General features: G+C 35.1%; 1 protein-coding gene across 2 annotated transcripts in view; it reads left to right on the top strand.

The window, feature by feature from the left end:
• Pdzrn4 (PDZ domain containing ring finger 4) overlaps window positions 1-18,823 on the top strand; it is a 361,383-nt gene that overhangs the window by 320,456 nt on the left and 22,104 nt on the right. The window lies entirely within an intron of this gene.

Here is an 18,823-nt window from a genome sequence, read left to right as displayed (position 1 = left end):
TTTTTACTTTCTAAAATTTGAGATCATTTTTCAAGGCACACCCAAGTCTGGAATGTTTCTATTTCTTCCTGGTCAACGTATTTTAAACTGTGTGTCTGTGCACATGGGCTTGTGTGTTAATCCTCATTTTTTTCTTATGATACTCTGTGTCAAAGGGTATATTTCACTTTACAACATAGCTATACCAGCTTTCTCTTCATATTTCATACTTTATATCTTTTGGAAAACAGACTTTTTTCTTTTCTCATTTAATATGTTTTAGATGCATTTCTTATAACCATTGCAATTGTTTCTTGTACACTTTTGTGTAGTTAGGATTGTTTTGCTAGTGGTAGCAGATTGTTTTGCTAGTTTGTTTGCATTTCTATTTTGTCATTTAACTATCATTTATTTGACTTATACTTATCATTATTCATAAATTTGAATTTGATTACATTACTGTAGACTGTATTTCATTTGTTTTATCTTTTCTGTGTTTCTCTTTACTTCCTTGCTTATCTTTTATGTGAATTGATTGCTTTTCTCATTCACGTTTTGCTCTGCCAGATTGGAAGTATACATATTTTTCTATTCTTTTACTGCAGTATTAGAAATACTAATTGTCCATTTTTATATTTTTTTAACTTTCAGCAATATAAGTGTTCAAAACACACTTTAAGCACCCCCCTGTCTTATGTTACCCTCATAAATATTTAAATTTTGTCTCTATTTTAGCTCTTTAGGCCATTATGTGTTGTCATACACATCTCAAATTTGATTCAATTGTCTTTGCTCTTTATTTCTTTTTGAATCCCAGACCTTCCATCTGTGTTTACCTTCTGAACTTGAAGTATAACATTTAGTTTCCATTTGTAACAGTCTGCTCCTGGCAAAATGTTTTTCTGTTTTGTTTCTGAAAAAAATGCCTTGATTTTACTCTTATTCCAAAAGGATATTTTCCCTAGATATAGACCCCTGGGTCAGCAGAAGTTTCATCTCAGCATAGTAAAGATGCTGCTCCACTGCATGAAGACACGATTCCTAAATCTGTGGATTGCTACTTTTCATCATTTCTGGAACTTTCTCAGTTTTTATCTCCATGTTTCTTAATTTTTATTTCCTAGTTTTCCCCTCTTTGTCTCTTTATATACATTCAAGAAATTTCGTCAAGTTTGTCTAATTTCTAGTTGAATTCTCTCCTTAAGTATATCTAATCTGTCAAACACATCCAATAAATCTTAACTTCAATTATTATGATTTTCATTTTCCAAAAGTTTTTTTCCTGGTGGCTGTTTTTACACTCACTTTTTAATCATATTTGCAATATTTTCTTATTTATTTTATGATATCTCTGTATTTCTAATGGCTTTGCAATTATGACTGTTTTATTTTGTCTTTTTCCTCGTTCTGCATCTCACTTATCATGCTTTTTTTCTTTTCCTGTTTTTGAAATATTTTGCTTGCTTTAAAATGTTGAAATCTAAGCTTATTCTAATTTTGTCTCTGGAGTCCTTTGAGATCTGAATTTCTCTAGTCAGAAAGTGTTAAGTTTCAGTCCTTCTAGACTGCTGAGGAAATCACCTTCCTAGCTAGTTTAAGCTCAATTATCAGCTCAAACTGTTTTAGGTTCAGTTCATGCAGTGAGAATTTGAGCTGCAAGTCTCCATGAGGTTTGCAGGAGAACTAGCTTGTTATTGCACCTTCTCAAATGAATGAAAGTTTCCCTTATACTCAAGAATAAATTCTTGATAGACAATTTTCTGTTCAGTCCTCTGGGATGGTGATGGTGCCTTTCTTACTTACCATTACATGAAAAGTCTAGCTTTGGGGATTCACAGCTTCATTTCTGAGGTCTCCTATTAGACATTGCACTTTGTATGGTACCTAAATCTTTGTCTTCTGCCCTTCACATCCTATGATACCATCAATATTGTGGCATAGGTTTACTTAAATCACAAAATACTTATAAGGTTAAAATTAACTTCCTTAATTGCCAAGACTTGGAAGCAAACAAGATGTTCTTCAGTAGGTGAATGGTATAACTTGGGTGTATCCTGACAATGGAGTATTATTTAGCACTAAAAAGAAATCAACTACCAATCCATGAAAGGACATGAAGCAAACACAGGTGCATAGGACTAAGTGAAAGAAGGCTGTCAGAAAAGTTCATATACTGTATGGCTCAAACTGTTTGAAAAGGCAAAACTATGGAGATAGTAAAATAATCTGGCTTTCAGACATTAATGGGGAGGAAAGGATACATAGGCACAGATCCCAAAGGACTTTTAAGGTCGTGAAAATACCATGTGTATGAGACTCCAAGACTCATAATGTCATTATAGATTTGTTCAACCCACAAAATGCACACAAGAGTGAACCCCAATAGAATCTATGGATTTGGGGTCATTGCATGTTGATGGGGGTTTATTAATATTCTCCCATTCTGATTAGGAGACACTGATAATAGGAAAGGCTATGTATGGGTGGAGGAAGGGAGTATATGGAAGATCTCTATACCTTCTGCTCAGTTTTCCTATGAAATAAAAATGATCTTAAAATAGTATCTATTAAAAAGATTTTTAATAGATTTTAAAAGATTCTTAAATCTTTTAATAGATACTATTAAAATCTACTTCTTGAGTATTCTTCAGATTTGTACCTTAACTCATTACTATTGGTCCCCTATTTATGGTTTTCAGCAGGAAGGTTCAGAGTAGCTTGCTCTACACACTGACAAATATGGAAGTCCCATCCAAATATTTTCTCACAGGCAGACCCTGAAGCCCTCTTACAAATAGGTGTGAGAAGGCCACCTAACACTAGCTTTCTAGATATATTTACATGCAACTAAATCCTAGTGTGAAAACATAGACCCCTGAAGCTGGCATCATCCCTGTCCTTCTTAAGAATGATGTAAAATCAAGCGTGATATGTGCTGAGCTAAAGATGCAGAGACTTCTGCATACTTGGAGAGTTGGAGAACACTTCTGGGCCATTAAAAAAAAAAGACTGTGGTAAATATGTGATTTAAATATATGCATTTAAATAAAGAGGCACCAAGCACTCATTACTGGAAAAGCCCTGCAATCAACACTGAGATACAAAGTCATGTGTATTTTCTACACCCTTTGGAAGTTTGTATTTCACTAGATCTTAAATCATAGCTAGAAATTTAATCAGGGTAGGAAGTGAATTGGCATTCATTTGGAGGAAGGGACAGATACAGAAAATGGTTCTTGCGTCAGTTGGCCCAAGTCATCAGATCCCCGAGTGGAATAGTAGGGGATGTTGGGGCAAAGTTTTGGGGTCAGAGAAGAGAAGGTCTTCAGTGTCAGTCCGAGGAGTTTGGACTTACTTCAGTAATCACTGAGAACCATTCAGTGCTTTTAGCATGGAAAGGTGTGCTTAAGGATTTACACAGAGATTAATCAGGCAGCAATGTTTCAGATGGAATTGAGAGAGTAAAACAGTTGGAGAAGAGCTATTGCAGTGACAGAGGGAGTAGAAACGAAGAGGGGAAAGAGAATCATTTTGTATTCAATGACCATTATCTTCAAGAGACCAAAGTGTATAATAATAAGTAATCCTGCAGACCTAAACCTGGCTCACTGGCAAAGTGATAAGGTCATAAGCCAGCTCAGGAATAAGAGCAGCTTTCTGAAGAGTCAGCAAGTCCAAACTGCTCATGTGCAGCTTTGGTTCTGCTACCAGCACAGAGAACTTCAGGCTCAAACATGCTGTAGCCAAAAAGCTTGGCTGAACTCTGGGCATAAAAATAACTGAGGTTTTGAGTGTTTATACCTCCTTTGGGTAAAGATGAAATAACTTCTTTTTTGCATTTAGCTATGCAACAATTTGAAATTGCAGACTCTTACGAACTGAATATTCATTTCCTGCTTTTATTCCTTATTAGGTAAAGCACATTTTCCAAAGATCCTATTCTACTAAGTAGTTTTCTCTATTTCTCATGGGTTAGGCAATTGTACCTATAATGCTAGTTGAGCTTTCTACCAAAAATACTGGTACTTTGGTGTTGGCTTGGTTTCTTCTCATCCCACCAAATCAATCAAATTGCATTTTTTCTAATTTTTTAAGATCAATGCTTTACAGTAGACAAGATAGATAGAAGGAAAGAATAGAGATCTGTAGGCATCCATGATGTTTATAGCAACCATTATTTACCTTTTTGATGGTAAATGATCAATATTGTATTGTTGATACTTATTTTTCTAATTCTAAGTAAATACATGCTTGAAGCAAAAATGTTGGAAATACAAGAATTCATTAAAAAGCAAGTAGTTGCCAAAATAAACAGCACTGGAGAGCTAACCACTGTAACATGATCTTCTAAAACTCTCTTTGAATAAAAGACGTTTCTAAAATGACATCATGCATCATATAAAATATTACTATTTTTTTACTTAGTGATTTGTCATGATCATTTCCCATTTTTGAAAGTTCTTTAGAACCATAATATTCATTGTTTAGACATTCCTTCAATTATGTAAGAATCCCTGTATTGTGAAGATTGGGGACATTTAGGATACTTTGCTGCTAGAAATTACATGGTGATCTGGAGGTGTTCCTTAGTGGTAGCATGCATAAAGCCCTAGTTTCAGTCCCCAGCATAGACAAGAAAGGAAGAAGGAAGGAAGAAAGAAAAAGAAATGAAGGAAAGAAACTATCTATACATATATATATATATATATATATATATATATATATATATATATATATATATATATAATTTATATATAAATAATAGATTTTGATATACTTCTGGTTAATTTTGATACAATTTTTATTTGTAGCTACAACGTGGACTGCAGAAAGGGTAATGCGGTGATATTAATTTTCAAATGGATAAAATGATCAGATTAATTTCATTAACAACAAATAGAGAAACATGTCTACTCTTCAAAGACCCAAAGCAAAAACAATTTATAAAAGAGTTGGACAAATAACCATAAAATAATTTTAACAAATAAATAATTTTAAATTAATCTGATGTCCAAATGTTGTAAAATACTCTATAATGCCTTTAAAATGATACCAATTGTGAATGTGATTATTCAAAAATAATTATGCACCTGTGTATCAGTGACTGGAAAAATCACATGATTTAGAATAAAAAATTGATATGTATGTGAGTGTAAATTCTTACAAAAATTTATCAGCTCTCAAAAGTCTATACCATCACTTATTCTGCAATTTTTAATGATAGATGGTAACACAATGTCAGTGTTAAATAGTACAGTGCACTATTAATTATTAATCACATGAGTACAGGCAAATATCTATGATTTAACTAGAAAACATAGGTATGAAATTTTGACATAAAATAAGGTATATACTTATGGTAGGAGTCCCTGCAGTATGTCAGAATGTTCCTATCTTTCCAGAATGAATTTTCTCCCTTCTGAGAGTGTGTACTTACAAAGCATGCCTTTCTACTTGGTAAGAAATCTCATCAAGTACTATAAGTTTTTTGGAGAAAAGGGTAAAATATAAATAAAACACAAAACTTTAACCTCAATATTTCAGACCTTTTGTTATATATTTTTAGAGTTGAATTTCCTTGGTTAGATCAGAAATATTTGTATAGATTTCATTATACTTAGAAACTATTTTACCAAATAAGAAAAAGGACAGAGGAGAAAATATTGAGAAACAATTTTTGTTGCACATATAGGATCTTGGCAGCTTTAAAAGTATTGTACCATTTCCTGTTGTAATGACCATGGGAAAAGCTCCCTCAACCATAATATAAAATAGCTTAGAAAAACCTTGCAATAATAACCCAGTGCCTCATTAGAAAAGCCTATATTTCCTGCTCCAGTAGCCAGCTGATAGAAATAGAGTTCATCTTGTCAACAGGCTTATTTATTTCCTATTCTTCTTCTTCTTTGTTAATCTTCCTTTTATGTTTCCTTAATAATACACGCTGGAAAAGTTCCTGAATGCTTTTCAAATAAAGAGAAGCTCTGAGGAGCATTGACAAATTTCTGTTGTGTCAACACAGAGCCAGGCGTCACCCAGTCTGGAATTCAATGTATAATATCTGAAATAGATAAATGTGGACCCTCCTTTTCTCATTCATCAGATCAGGAGATATTCAGGTCTACTAATTGGTTTTAATGCTTGTTATTAGAATTTTATTGCCAGTACAATAAAGATGCAATGCATTTCATGTATCATGAAGAGTGGCATTAAAAAATAACTAGGAGAGCCTACTCCAAAAAAGGGGCAGAAAAGAAAACATCTAGAATTCATGTTACTAAATGAGTTCTTTGGGCACTTAGGGATTATGGTCAGTGACAAAATGTAGAAGCAATCAAATATGAAATCATGCATGAATTCAAGATCAGCCTATCACCTATGATTCATCAGTATGTATTTATAAGGCAATTTATTTTTATTATGTACTGTGGTATTAATTTGAAAATGAGGGATACTAGGTATCTTTTAATAATGAATCTTATTAGCTTTCTTATTGACCATTAGATTTTAAAATGAAATATCATTTTTAGGTTGTCATTGTAAGATTATATTCTTATACAATGTCTAAGCATTAACTATAAAAATCTAATAACATGAAAAGATTTCCTTGTCTGATTCAATTCCAGGAACACAGATTTATCCTATGTAATGTTTACAATACAAAATCTTTGTAGTACCTGTGTAACTTTTATATATTTTTTTAATCTCCTACCTATGAAGAAAGCAGTGAGTTTGCAGTATTTTTTTGCAAGTAATTTCAATTGCTTATCAGTCTAGACACCCATCATGAAGCAAAGTAAATGGAATAATCTGATCAATTTAGATTAACATCTCCACTCAAGTTGAAAAGAAATTTTTGTTAATAGACCCCAGATCTCTTTCTTTCAGTAACTTTTAGCCCAAGTTGACAGTAAATCTCTAGTCTCTACTGAACTCTTTGCCATTTGGATCAGATTTTCAGTTCTAGATAACCTTGTGTTTATCTTAAATTGCAGGCCTATAACTCTAAATTTGGCCTTTTCCTTCTTTTGTCCTTACCCATGTGTCTTAATTCTCACAGAGTATGTCATGGCTCAACTTCTGTGCCAAATATTGAACAGTGCCATATATATTTCAGAATGTTGGTTGCCAATGACGTTGTTTCCCACTAGGTAAACAATGATCATCATTAACATCAAAACTTATTCCCCAAAGTTGATGATGATACCTTATTTCACTCCTAATTTATAATACATTCCCTAAGGGGCTCCTGTGAATCACTTTAGGAATGTTCAGATTTTGCTTTTATCCCCACCCCCCAGGTTTCACTCTGTCCCATATAGTATACTAGCTGTATATTGTCTCTAATTCTCCTTATATTTAGATAAAAGATACTTTCCTTTCTCCGGTGAATGTCTTACCTCTTCCAAATGTTTTGTTTTGTTATTATTAAACAGCATCCAAACTATAGATGGCCTCTCTTTCCCGACCTCCTTTGAAAACATGGCCAGCTGAAAAACATGGCAGCCACTGTCACCAAGAGGTGCTTTTGTCAAATCAGATACAAAGGGGTTGACCTATTCTTTTCCACTATTTACTCTGCAGAAAACACATAGCTAATATCAAAGAAATGTTACTAACACTTTCTTTTGAAAAGGCTATTTGCAGTAATTCAAAGAAAAGACAGCTTACAAATGTGGAGAGTAGAGATACAATAGAGACGGCAGGACCAGGTGAAAAGCAGCACTATTGAAATGACAGTGGGTTGGAGCCTCTCTGAGGATGGACGGGGCTTTTGTGTGAAAGTTTGGTGAACTCTTTCTTCTTTATAAATTTGATATAGACACTAAGGGTTGAAAAATACTGATTTTTTTTTCAACTCAAGCCTTGTTCTCCTATGGATTTTATGCTCATTACCTGACCCAGTTGACATTACAGCAACATGAGATCCTCAGCCTTGATCCTGCCTCTGTGCATTTCACCTGAGTAGCATGATTCCTTCAGCATCTCTCGTTCTGTTCAGGGATTATGACACCCTAGCACATCTTTCCCTGAAATCCCAGCCCGTCATCCCAGGTGAGCATTATTTAATTAAAGAATAAGAGAAGAGCCAGCAAAGTAACCCATTTACAAAAGAGAGAGAGAGACAGATGAAGTGTGTCTAACATTACCTTTAAATTCCAGGGAAAAATTATAATGATATTAATTTCCTTAAAGTTTAGTCAATTTTAAAGATAAATTAGAAGAAATTTATGCTTCTGCCTGAGTTGAATACCAGACAAACAAGTCTTTGTTTCTCTCAATAGTCCTAATTTTATAAGGATTTGTGTTTTAAAGATTGATTCCCATTTATTTACTACTTCTCCCTTTTGTGCCCAGAACTTTGGCCATGGGGACTTGTAGAAATTGGTGCTAACCTACCACTCCAGCATCACCCCAAATGATTTGACTTCCCCAAATTCTCTCCAGCCACCCTGAGCTTCTCCTGTCCACTGAACAACAGCTTCTCTCTGCAGCCTTTCCTTTTGTGGCTCATCTTGTCTGTCTTCATCACATGACCCCCTGCACCAGAGGGAGTTCATTATAGGCTTTAGCCTCCATCTAGACTATGAACTCTTAGATGACCATTTGGACTAGAAGAGTGTATTGAAAAAATTAAACTTCAGGGTTAAAAAAAAAAGACCTACATTCAATTTGGGATTCTAAAAAATAGTTGCCAAGTTACCATAAGTAAATTTCTTAATGCTGGCTCTGAATTTCCTTATCTACAAAATGAAATTTATGACATCCACCAAAATCAATTAGGACTATGATCACAGAAAAAGAAGACCCAAAACAAACACTTTAGGGGAAAGAAAGTTCATCAGCTCTCCTAACTAAAAATTCTAATGTCTTACTGCTGCAGATATTACATGATCCAGGGAGCTCAAATGATATGCCTGGATCTTTCGGTTTATCACTACCTTTTAGATTACTACTCTTCTTTTATGAATCTATCCTTAGGTTCTATATATTGTGGCAAGATTAAGCTTTGAGCTACTCCCGATCTACATTCTTGCAAATTCAAGTGTGACAGGAAAGGCAAATTTCTTTTCCTAATAGTTTTAATAAGTCTTGGTCCCAATTTTGATGGGTTTGAAGTGGATCTTATACCCATTCTTAAATGATCACCATATCTTGGGGAAAGCATGCACTCATTGGCTAATATCTAGGTCAAATGCCCACTCCTGGAGCTAGAATCAACCCTAAACACACACACATGCACAGAGAAAGGAGGTGTCTTTCTGCAAGAGAAATATAATGTCATGCACTATAATATAATAGTAGCCTATTAGCTTTTTATAAAATAAAACAAGGCATTATTTGCAAGGCATTTAGCATAATATTTGGTGATAAGTTTCCAAACCTGAACGTGGCCTTTAGCATATAGTGGGCACTAAGGAAATAAGTGAGTAGAGTGAATAAGTGAAGATAGAAACTGCTAGTGGGATTCTTAGAATAAATAACTTAACTTTCTTATTTCATCTTTATAGTTCATTTATTAATTTCTTGTTGGTAGAGTTTATGAGACTAAGTCACATCTACTGTTTATAGAGCTTTCTGAATGACTTCTACTTAACCTAATACAATTACACTGCGGTACAAATATAGCAAACATGATTATACCCTATCCAACCTTTCTGCAACAGAAAACTCACCCAACAAATGCATCTGGGGCTGCTCATAAGCTCCTAGCACTATGCCAGTACTAGAAAGGCAAAGGATAAGAGGACAAGGCACCATCCTCAAAGAACAAGATTTTTTAGTTTTATATGTAAGGCTTGCAGAACACAATAATAAACAGAACAGCAAAGTACCCACTTAGACAATAGTAAATGAAACAATTAAAAATGTAAGCAACTTAACAAAATCCAAATCTGTTAATTAAAAAAGGATGAAAATTAAATGATCATAATTGTCAAGAAGTTACTAAGCAACAGTGAAATCTTGATAGAGAGAGAATTTCAAGAGCCTGACTTCAGAAAGAGTAAAGGAATGGAGCGCCATGCTGGCAGGAGCACTTGAACTGATATCTGAAATGTGAGAAAGCAATATTAGAAACTAGAGATTCCAGGTGTGGTCCTTTATCTAGAATTTGAATCCCACCTCTACTTTCTGAATGACTTTGGACAAGTTACTTAACCCTCTCTGAGCCTCATTTCTTATCTATAAAATGAAAATAATAGGAAGCATGTTTAAGAACTGAAATGACTGCATGTGTTCAAGCCCTTATCTTCTCTCACATGAACTGGTAACTTTCCCAACTTACTTTCTTCTCTCTTAACCTCTTTAACTCACCCACTGTGCTACTAGTAGGCTTTTAAATTGCAAATATAGCTGAGTTATTTCCTTTATAATGGCTCCACTTTAGTTTTTTACAAATACTATGATTTGAATCTTGAATGTCCCCCCAAAACCTGTGTGTGTGTACATTTGTGTGTAAGAGAAAGAGAGGGAAAGCGAATGGGTATGATCTCATAAGAAAAGAAAAAACTGATGATACAGGATAGAGAAGAAATAATTTCATGAGATAAATTCTTGAAAAAAATTTTAATGGTTTATACAGCATGAAGGAGGTATTTTCCTTTGATAGAACTGGGATCTTTCTTGCATTGTAATGTAAAGACAACATAGAGGATGCATATAGATTGATACAGTGATTGAAGGGAATGGAGTATCTACATCTCAAGCTTCCTCTTACTCCATGAAATATGAAAGAGGGTGATTGTTTAAGCCTGAACAGAGAAAAGACACTAAGGCAGAGTTGCAGAGAAACGGGATATGAAATACCAGTCTGGCAGAGTGGCAAGTTGAGATCATATTGATCTATCTAACTGCAAAAATGTAGTCCAATAGTCCAATGAAGTGAGGTTATCAACTAAGAGTGGGCAGTTTTTGTTGGAAATCTGAGAAAAGAAGAGAATATATGATGTTTGTTTTGTTTGTTTGCTTAAGAAAGTGGGAAAAAGGTTCTGTGGTTTGGATCTGGAATGTCCTCCAAAAGCTTATGTGTCAAAGGCTTGGTCTTCAATGCAGCAGTGTTCAAAAGTGGGGCTTCGGGAAGAGGTCAGACCATGAGGACTTTGACCTCATGAGTGGATAAATCCACTAATAGAATTATTATGTGATGGCATTGTTGGGAGGTGATAGAAACTGAAGGAGGTGGGTCCTTGTTGGGGGCTCTAGGTTACTAGGGGCATGTGCTGAAGCAGGTATATATCATCCGTGGCCCCTTCCTTGCTCTCCCTCTGCTTTCTGGATGCCATGAGATGAGCAGCTTTCCTCCCCCATGTCCTTCTGTCATAATGTTCTGCCTTGCCTCAGGCCCAAAGCAATGAAGCCAGCAACCATGGACCAAACCCTCTGAAACCATAAACCAAAATAAATATTTCACTGGATGCAGTAGCACAAGTATGTAATCCCAGTAACTCATGAGGATGAGGCAGGAGAATCACAATTTGAGGCTAGCATCAGCTACTGAGGCCTTAAGTAATTTGGTGAGACCATGTGTCAAAATTTAAAAATTAAAAATTAAAAAGTCTGGCAATGAATCTTAGTGGTTAAGTACTCCTTGGTTCAATTCCCAGTACCAAAAAATAAAATAAAATAAATATAATTAAGTCTTTATTCTTTTAGGGTTTTTTTTCCCCCCATGTATTTGGTCACAGTGACTAACACATACGGTAAGTATGGTATGATGGTGTGATTTTAGGGCAGCATTGACTGCCTATTTGGGTTTTGTTGAATGAACATACAGTGAAAGCTATCAGTCTGGTCATTGTGGTGTGCATTTCCTCCAGGACCCCAAGTTGCTGAGGTGGGAATGTTAGGAAGTGAATATTTAGGCTTAACTGCAATTGACCTTTTTCTGGGTGAAATTCTGAAAGATGAGAACAAGGGAGTGGTAAATTTTTATAAAAGATGATTATGCATAACTCTGGATTCAAAGTCATGTAAAGAGAGAGGTGAGGGTATGAGGCAATTATTCATAATGAAAAGTGGAAGGGTCAACAGGTTCAAGGTCTAGCTGGAGAGCAAAGGTGCTGGAAGGGGAATACATGGGTATCTGAGCTCATCAGAGAATGAGCTCAAATGCTTAAAATCGCTATTTTACAACCTAACCAACTCTGGAAGTTATATTTTATGCATAGTCTTTCCTGCATATTGCTTATGGCATCTTAAGCTATATTGTTGGAGAACCCCAAAAAACTAACCTGAGAGGAACAAAACCTCATCACAGATGCCATGGATAGTTAACAACACCACAAGAAAAATAATAAATGATCATTTTAATGTTCAATCAAAGCTCAAGACTCAACTGTGAGAAACACTGGTTTTCTGGATTCCTGCAAATGTAAACTACATGTTTATCTAAGAGAAATTACAATTTCCTCAAAGGTTACAGAAAGCAAAACTTCTAGGTGGGGGCACATCCAGTGTAAACAGAAGGTTTTCTCTGGTTTCCTTGTATGCCTTTGTTTGTTTTTTCAAACAGCATATTTGTAGAGAGGCCATCCCAAGACTGGATTCCGCAGGGTCAGTCTGAGTTCCTAGTTGTCACAGTGGAAGTAATGACATAAAAGTAATGGGCCCCTTTTCACTTATCTCAATTTTATGTTTCCCATTTTTATTACTGGTCCAAAATTCATGACTTTGACTATTGATAACCAGCAGCATGAATCTACTACTTCAGTTGACAGTATAGATGGAATTATTATTTTTTTCTTTATTATGGCATGAAAGCCACTCGATATAGGTCATTTCTCACTTCCTAAAGTGATCCACAGCCCACAGTGAGAAGCCATAGCTCACCCATTTCTGTTTCCTGAAGAATTATCTAAGTCTATTTTGAAGAATGGGTAATTGAGGATCAAAGGCTGCCAATATTTCAGAGCAGTACCATTGAAACAGAAATAGTTCAATAAGGGATTGAGGTTAAGGATTCTAGTGAAGAGACATGACAAGAGCTTTGTCTTTCACCCTATATTTCTACAAAAAATGTGATTTGGTTAGTGTTGCAGCCACTTGCTATGAATAATACCTGGAGCAGCATGTGTGGGCCTGGAGCACCATTGTCAGATGCGTTTGGGTATTCCAGAAGTTTTATCATTTACTTCCTTCTAAGTATATTACCTGGCTTTAATTATCCAGGGGATAATGATTTTGAAGCAATCCTTCTATAGTAAACTATCTAGGCTTCCCTTATCTGTAGGGGTTAAAATTTTCACATTTTAATTTGATTTTATTTTAAAGAAATGTCTTCTTTGAACAATTAATCATGGTATTTCACTAGTTACTAATCAACATTAAGAATGTAAGACATCTGGCTGTGGTGGCTCACACCTGTAATCCCAGCAACTCAGGAGGCCAAGGCAGGAGGATTGAGAGTTCAAAGCCAGCCTCAGTAGTTTATCGAGGTACTTGGCAAGTCAGCTAGACCCTGTCTCTAAATTAAATATTAAAAAGGGCTGGGGATGTGGATCAGTGGCTAAGCACCCCTGGGTTCAATCCTTGGTACCAAAAAAAAAAAATGTAGGACAATAATAGATTATAAACACTAAACTTGTGTAACAATGCATATGTTGTTTTATAATAAAACCAGCAAGATAAATGAAATGAAAATAAAGATATGGACATAATAATCCCCTTTCTTCCTTGTTTCATGTAATAAATAACTGTCCTGCTTAGTTCTGGTTCAGGCTTGATTATTGCCTGCTCCCTCTGAATTTTCTCACCCAGAGGAAAAACTTACATGGCATGGGGTGGTGTTTTTTTAGAGTTTGGGAGTAATTCTGTTTAAAAACCCATTGCAGGCAGCTTCAAACCTTGTAAACTCCTCCATCAAGACAGTCCTGTCTAGAAAGTAAAAGTTGTTTGTTTGTTTTTTTAAGTTTTTATTCCTCCTCAATCTCAATCATAAAAATTATAAAAATTCCATAGCACTCGTAGTATAACTGATTTATGCAAAAATCTCATTTTTCAAAATAAATACATTTTTATTTTTAATTGAAACATGGTAATTATGCATTTTGATGAGGGGCAGTATGCTATATCAAGATATATATATAATGTGTAATGACCCAGTCAGGGTAATTAATGTATCTGTCATCTCAGATATTTGTCATTTCTTTGTCCTAGGAATATTCAAAATTCTCTCTACTAGCTGTTTTGAAGAATTCAATCAATTATTGTTATATTATTCAATCATAGTTATCCTACAGTCTGACTATGCTCTAGAACACTTGAAGTTATTCCTCCTACCTAGTTGCACCCCAGTGTGTGTTAACCATCCTTTCTCCATGCCCTCACCCCATTCCCTTCCCAGGCTCTGACAACCACCATTCTATTCTCTCTATGAGATCAACCTTTTAGTTTCCACATATAAAGGAAAACATGGTGCTTTCCTTTGTCTGCCTTGTTTACTTAACCTAATGCTATCACCTCCAGGTCTATCTTTGTTGTTGCAAACGACAGCATTCCATTCTTCATGTATATATACCACCTTTTCTCTATACATTAATTCATCAATGGACACCCATGTTGATTCCATGTCTTGGATACTGTGAATACTGTTGCAATAAACATGGGAGTAAAGATGTCTCTTTGACATACTGATTTCCTTTTCTTTGTATAAGCCACTGGATCACATGGCAATTCTCTTTCTAGCTTTTTGAGAAAACTCCATACTGTTTTCCACTACAGGTATACTAATTCACATTCCCAACAGTGTATGAGAGTTTTTCTTTCTCCCCACCCTTGCTAGCATTTATCACTTTCTTTTTTATAATAGCCATTCTAACTGGGGTGAGATGTTATCTCATAGTTAAAATCCCATTCTTGTCTATGATTAGAAGGCTGTTTATCAGCAAGTTATTCTTACTTTATTCCTCTACTCTACCCTCAACCTACATATAATCAGTTTCTTGCAGGATTAGATACCATAATTTGATGTGTGTGTGTGTGTGTGTGTGTGTGTCTTTATGTACTTTCTCAGAACAGAGCATCTTGAAGCCCATTTAAGTCCAAATGCACGTGGTCTCTCCAGGTGTGTGCAGTGATTTTTTTTCCACTGCAGTCACTGATGACTTATGGGTGGTTAGCACTGCCATCCACACAGGCTTGGCTTTGATTTGTATATGCCTATGAATTGTCTCCATGGAGAAAATGTACAGAGGTAGCATTTCACTTTTATGTTTTTCATCAAACAGCCTCCTAGTGACAGAGGAAAAAGTATGAAAGTTGTTAGGGAAAACATTCTCTATTACCAGGAGGTTGTTTCTTCAGAAGTCAGGGCTTGTGTGCACTGTGAAGGGAATACTTAATTGAACCTGTGCTGTAAAATTCCTTTCAAATAATAAGAGTCTGGAAAGCCACCTTTGCCTCAGACAAACAAATGGGCTTCAGGTATCTTCTTATAAGTTGTTTTGTCATAGAACTAAAGGAACTTTGATTCTAAAATCTGTGTGTCGATGTACCAATATGTAATGTGCAGCAGTTGAGACCTTTTCAGCCGAAGAAAGAAATGCCAGTTTGTACTGAGGACTGGTGTTTCGTGGATTTTGTGAGGTCAGGACGATCTCACTTTGGGGGTCCCTCACTTCCTGAAATTCTGTCACTTTAAGTTCAGTCCTTTGAGCTAAGCTTTGTATTTTCAACCTATATTAGTATGACCTGAAACCTGCTTGGTCACATTTTAAGAGATCTTTAATGATGATCCTATTAAAAGAGATTTATTTATCAATCATTTCTCAAAAGCTACTTGTGAGAGAATGAAAGCCCATGCCAAATGCCAGATTTTGCTAGGTGATAGGTAAAATGGAAAACCTACCATTTTACCATTTCTACCCAGAAAAGCAGACCTCGGAAACTCCAAGATGCTACACATAAGAGGGGTTTTGAGTGTCTTAAAAGAGGGGTATTGAAAACAAACATTAGGTAGATAACATTGAGACCTGTTTTAGAGTTTTACTTAGGTAAGATGAGAATATTGAAAAATTATTTTGACCTTGGGATCTTAGTCTCCTTTCTCCTCTGATTCTTAGATAGAAGTTTTGATTTGGAATATTAAAGCCTTATGGGTAGATTCTGCTTTTTTTCTTTTTAATAGATACATTTTATTGCATTGCCAAAAAAACCGATAATCATCTACTAAACAAACCCCAATATCAAGGCATACGTTGAGAATATAAAAAAAAACACTCCAAAAGAGCGTTCCCTTCCAAAAATGTCTTCCCACAATATTGTGAGTTTACAGCAGGACATTGAAAGTCAATGGATTTCGACTTTGACTACAGCTTCTTATTTGCCTTGATTTAAAAGCCCAGTGTCAGTTGTTTATGGAGTATTTAGGTTCCCTATCGGTCTCTGAGGAATCATAGGCTCCTTTACTAACTGCATACCTGGTTGCTGTAATGGAAGCTCTTCTGTCACTGTATTTCCTTCCTAATAGTACAGGTTTACTCAAGTATTCCTTCCCTCTGGAGGCATTAATTGTTGCCAGTTTTTAAAAGACCCTTGCTTGGTGTGTACATATTTGTTTCTGGTGCCAAATTATGTTACTATTTACTGTTCTTCATCTATATCAGGGGATTTTTTCACCTTTTTTGGTGACTGTTCAGAATACACCATAACCTTTTTAACCACTAATATAATTTGTAATACCTTTGCCCACCAGCAAAAAGTGAGTTCTTCAGAGTTTCATGTATTTCACTAATTTGCAGCACTTGTCTCAGGATAGAGGACTTAAATTTAGTTTTATTTGCTGTTAGCTGTGAAAATTATGGATCACTGGAGTCTATGATAGTAAATACCCTAAGGATTTACACATAGTTTATAGCATATCTTTAAAATAAATGGTCACTATCCAATGACAAGGACTTCACTGAAACACAAAAATTGAAAGGGATACTATTTCTTCTAATTTAGCAAAATGTTCTAGAAAATATCCTCTTTGCATGGAAATGGAAGGAGACCCTCAGAGTTATACAAAAGTACATACAAGAGGAAGTGAGGGGAAAGGGAAAAATAATACAAGGGGGACAAATGAATGTCAGTAGAGGGGGCAGAGAGAGAAGAGGGGAGGGGAGGGGAGGGGAGGGAGGATAGTAGAGGATAGGAAAGGCAGCAAAACACAACAGACACTGGTATGGCAATATGTAAATCAATGGATGTGTAACTGATGTGATTCTGCAATCTGTATATGGGATAAAAATGGGAGCTCATAACCCACTTGAATCAAAGTGTGAAATATGATATATCAAGAACTATGTAATGTTTTGAACAGCCAACAATAAAAAATTTAAAAAAAATAAAATAAAATAAAAAATACACAATTGAGTAAGATAAAATTCCCATAACTAGTCAATTAAAAGCATTATTATCTTCAATTTTAGGAATGTGAATATTATTTTAAAACTCTTAGAGATATGTATGTTTGCAATAAAAATTACTTAATAAAAAAAAAAGAAAATATCCTCTTGTTTGAAGTGAAGTGAATCTTCTTTATTTACCAAATAGTTTGCTAAATAACTATTTCAGATCCTCGACAGTTAATGTATATTTTATGTCTTAGTCCATTCTGGCTACTATAACAAAATAGCATAAACAGTGTGGCCCATAAATAGCAGAAACTTATTTCTCACAGAAATAGAGGCTGGGAAGTCAACATGACAGCATATTGGTGTCTGGTGAAGGCTCACTTCCTTTTAGAATCCACATTCTCCCAGCTTGTTGCAAGCTAGCTCACTGGGACTTCTTTCATAAGGAGACTAAATGTATTCATGGAGTCTCAATCCTTATGTTTTAATCACCTCCCAAAGGCCCCAACCACCTAAAAAATTCACTTTGGGATTTGAGTTTCAATATATAAATTTTGTGAACACAAACATTTAGACCGTAGCACTTTACTGTTAAACTTAGTAATCTTCTTTATACACACACACACACACACACACAAATCTATTTCCCTTCAAAGAAAAACTCCATAAAAGTTGTTTTGTAAAATGCAATGTGCAGTAGAAAATATTTTGAAGTAAAATCAAGCAACCTTCCTGGCGTTTACTGAGCATCAAGACCATGCCTCTTGCAGGCAATGGAGAAGGGGCATGAAGCAACACAGACAAAGGCATAATTCCCTCAGAGCTGAGTCCCAGGAACAAGATCCAGACTTCACTTCCAATTTAAATATATTTTGTCCTTCCTCTTCTGATTATTTACTATATATTCTTCATCCAATAGGAACAAGTGCTCCATGATTAGAGCATCAATTTGTGTTTTAATGCTGGGAATTAAGGTGATTTATCCTGAAGTCTTCTGCTTCTGAAAGTAGTACAAGTCTGTTTCATTATATAAAAGTGAAATACACTGAACTTTTTATTATTTTACTGAACATAAATCAGGAAATAGATTCAGTATACATTATCTAAGGTCTGACATTTCAAGCCCCTTAGCCATGTATTTCAGTAAATGTATTTTCATGTTCATTTACTGCTGCATTTTGAATCATTGCCTCTGCCCCATATGACTGTTGATGTCTCTTCCTTCAGCCTGGATGAACCCATTTCTTTCCAAGGGTGAGAGTTTTTATAAAACAATAGAAAACCTTGACCTGACCTCATGAAACACTTGCTTATTGTCACATTGTAGAGAACTCAAAAGAACTGATGGAATGTGTCCAATGGAGTTTTTTTTTTTTTAATTTAAATTTATTTTATTAAATTTATTTTACTTAAATGTTTTTTTTAAAGGAAAACACATTTTAGGAGATTTTGCTATCTACTTTGATATTCTCAAATATTTTATAGATTGATAATTTGTATATACATAT

This window comes from Marmota flaviventris, chromosome 3, assembly GCF_047511675.1.
Source record: "Marmota flaviventris isolate mMarFla1 chromosome 3, mMarFla1.hap1, whole genome shotgun sequence".
Taxonomy (NCBI): domain Eukaryota; kingdom Metazoa; phylum Chordata; class Mammalia; order Rodentia; family Sciuridae; genus Marmota; species Marmota flaviventris.
The sequence above is the reverse complement of the archived record's forward strand: the minus strand, read 5'-3'. Positions and strand labels throughout refer to the sequence as shown.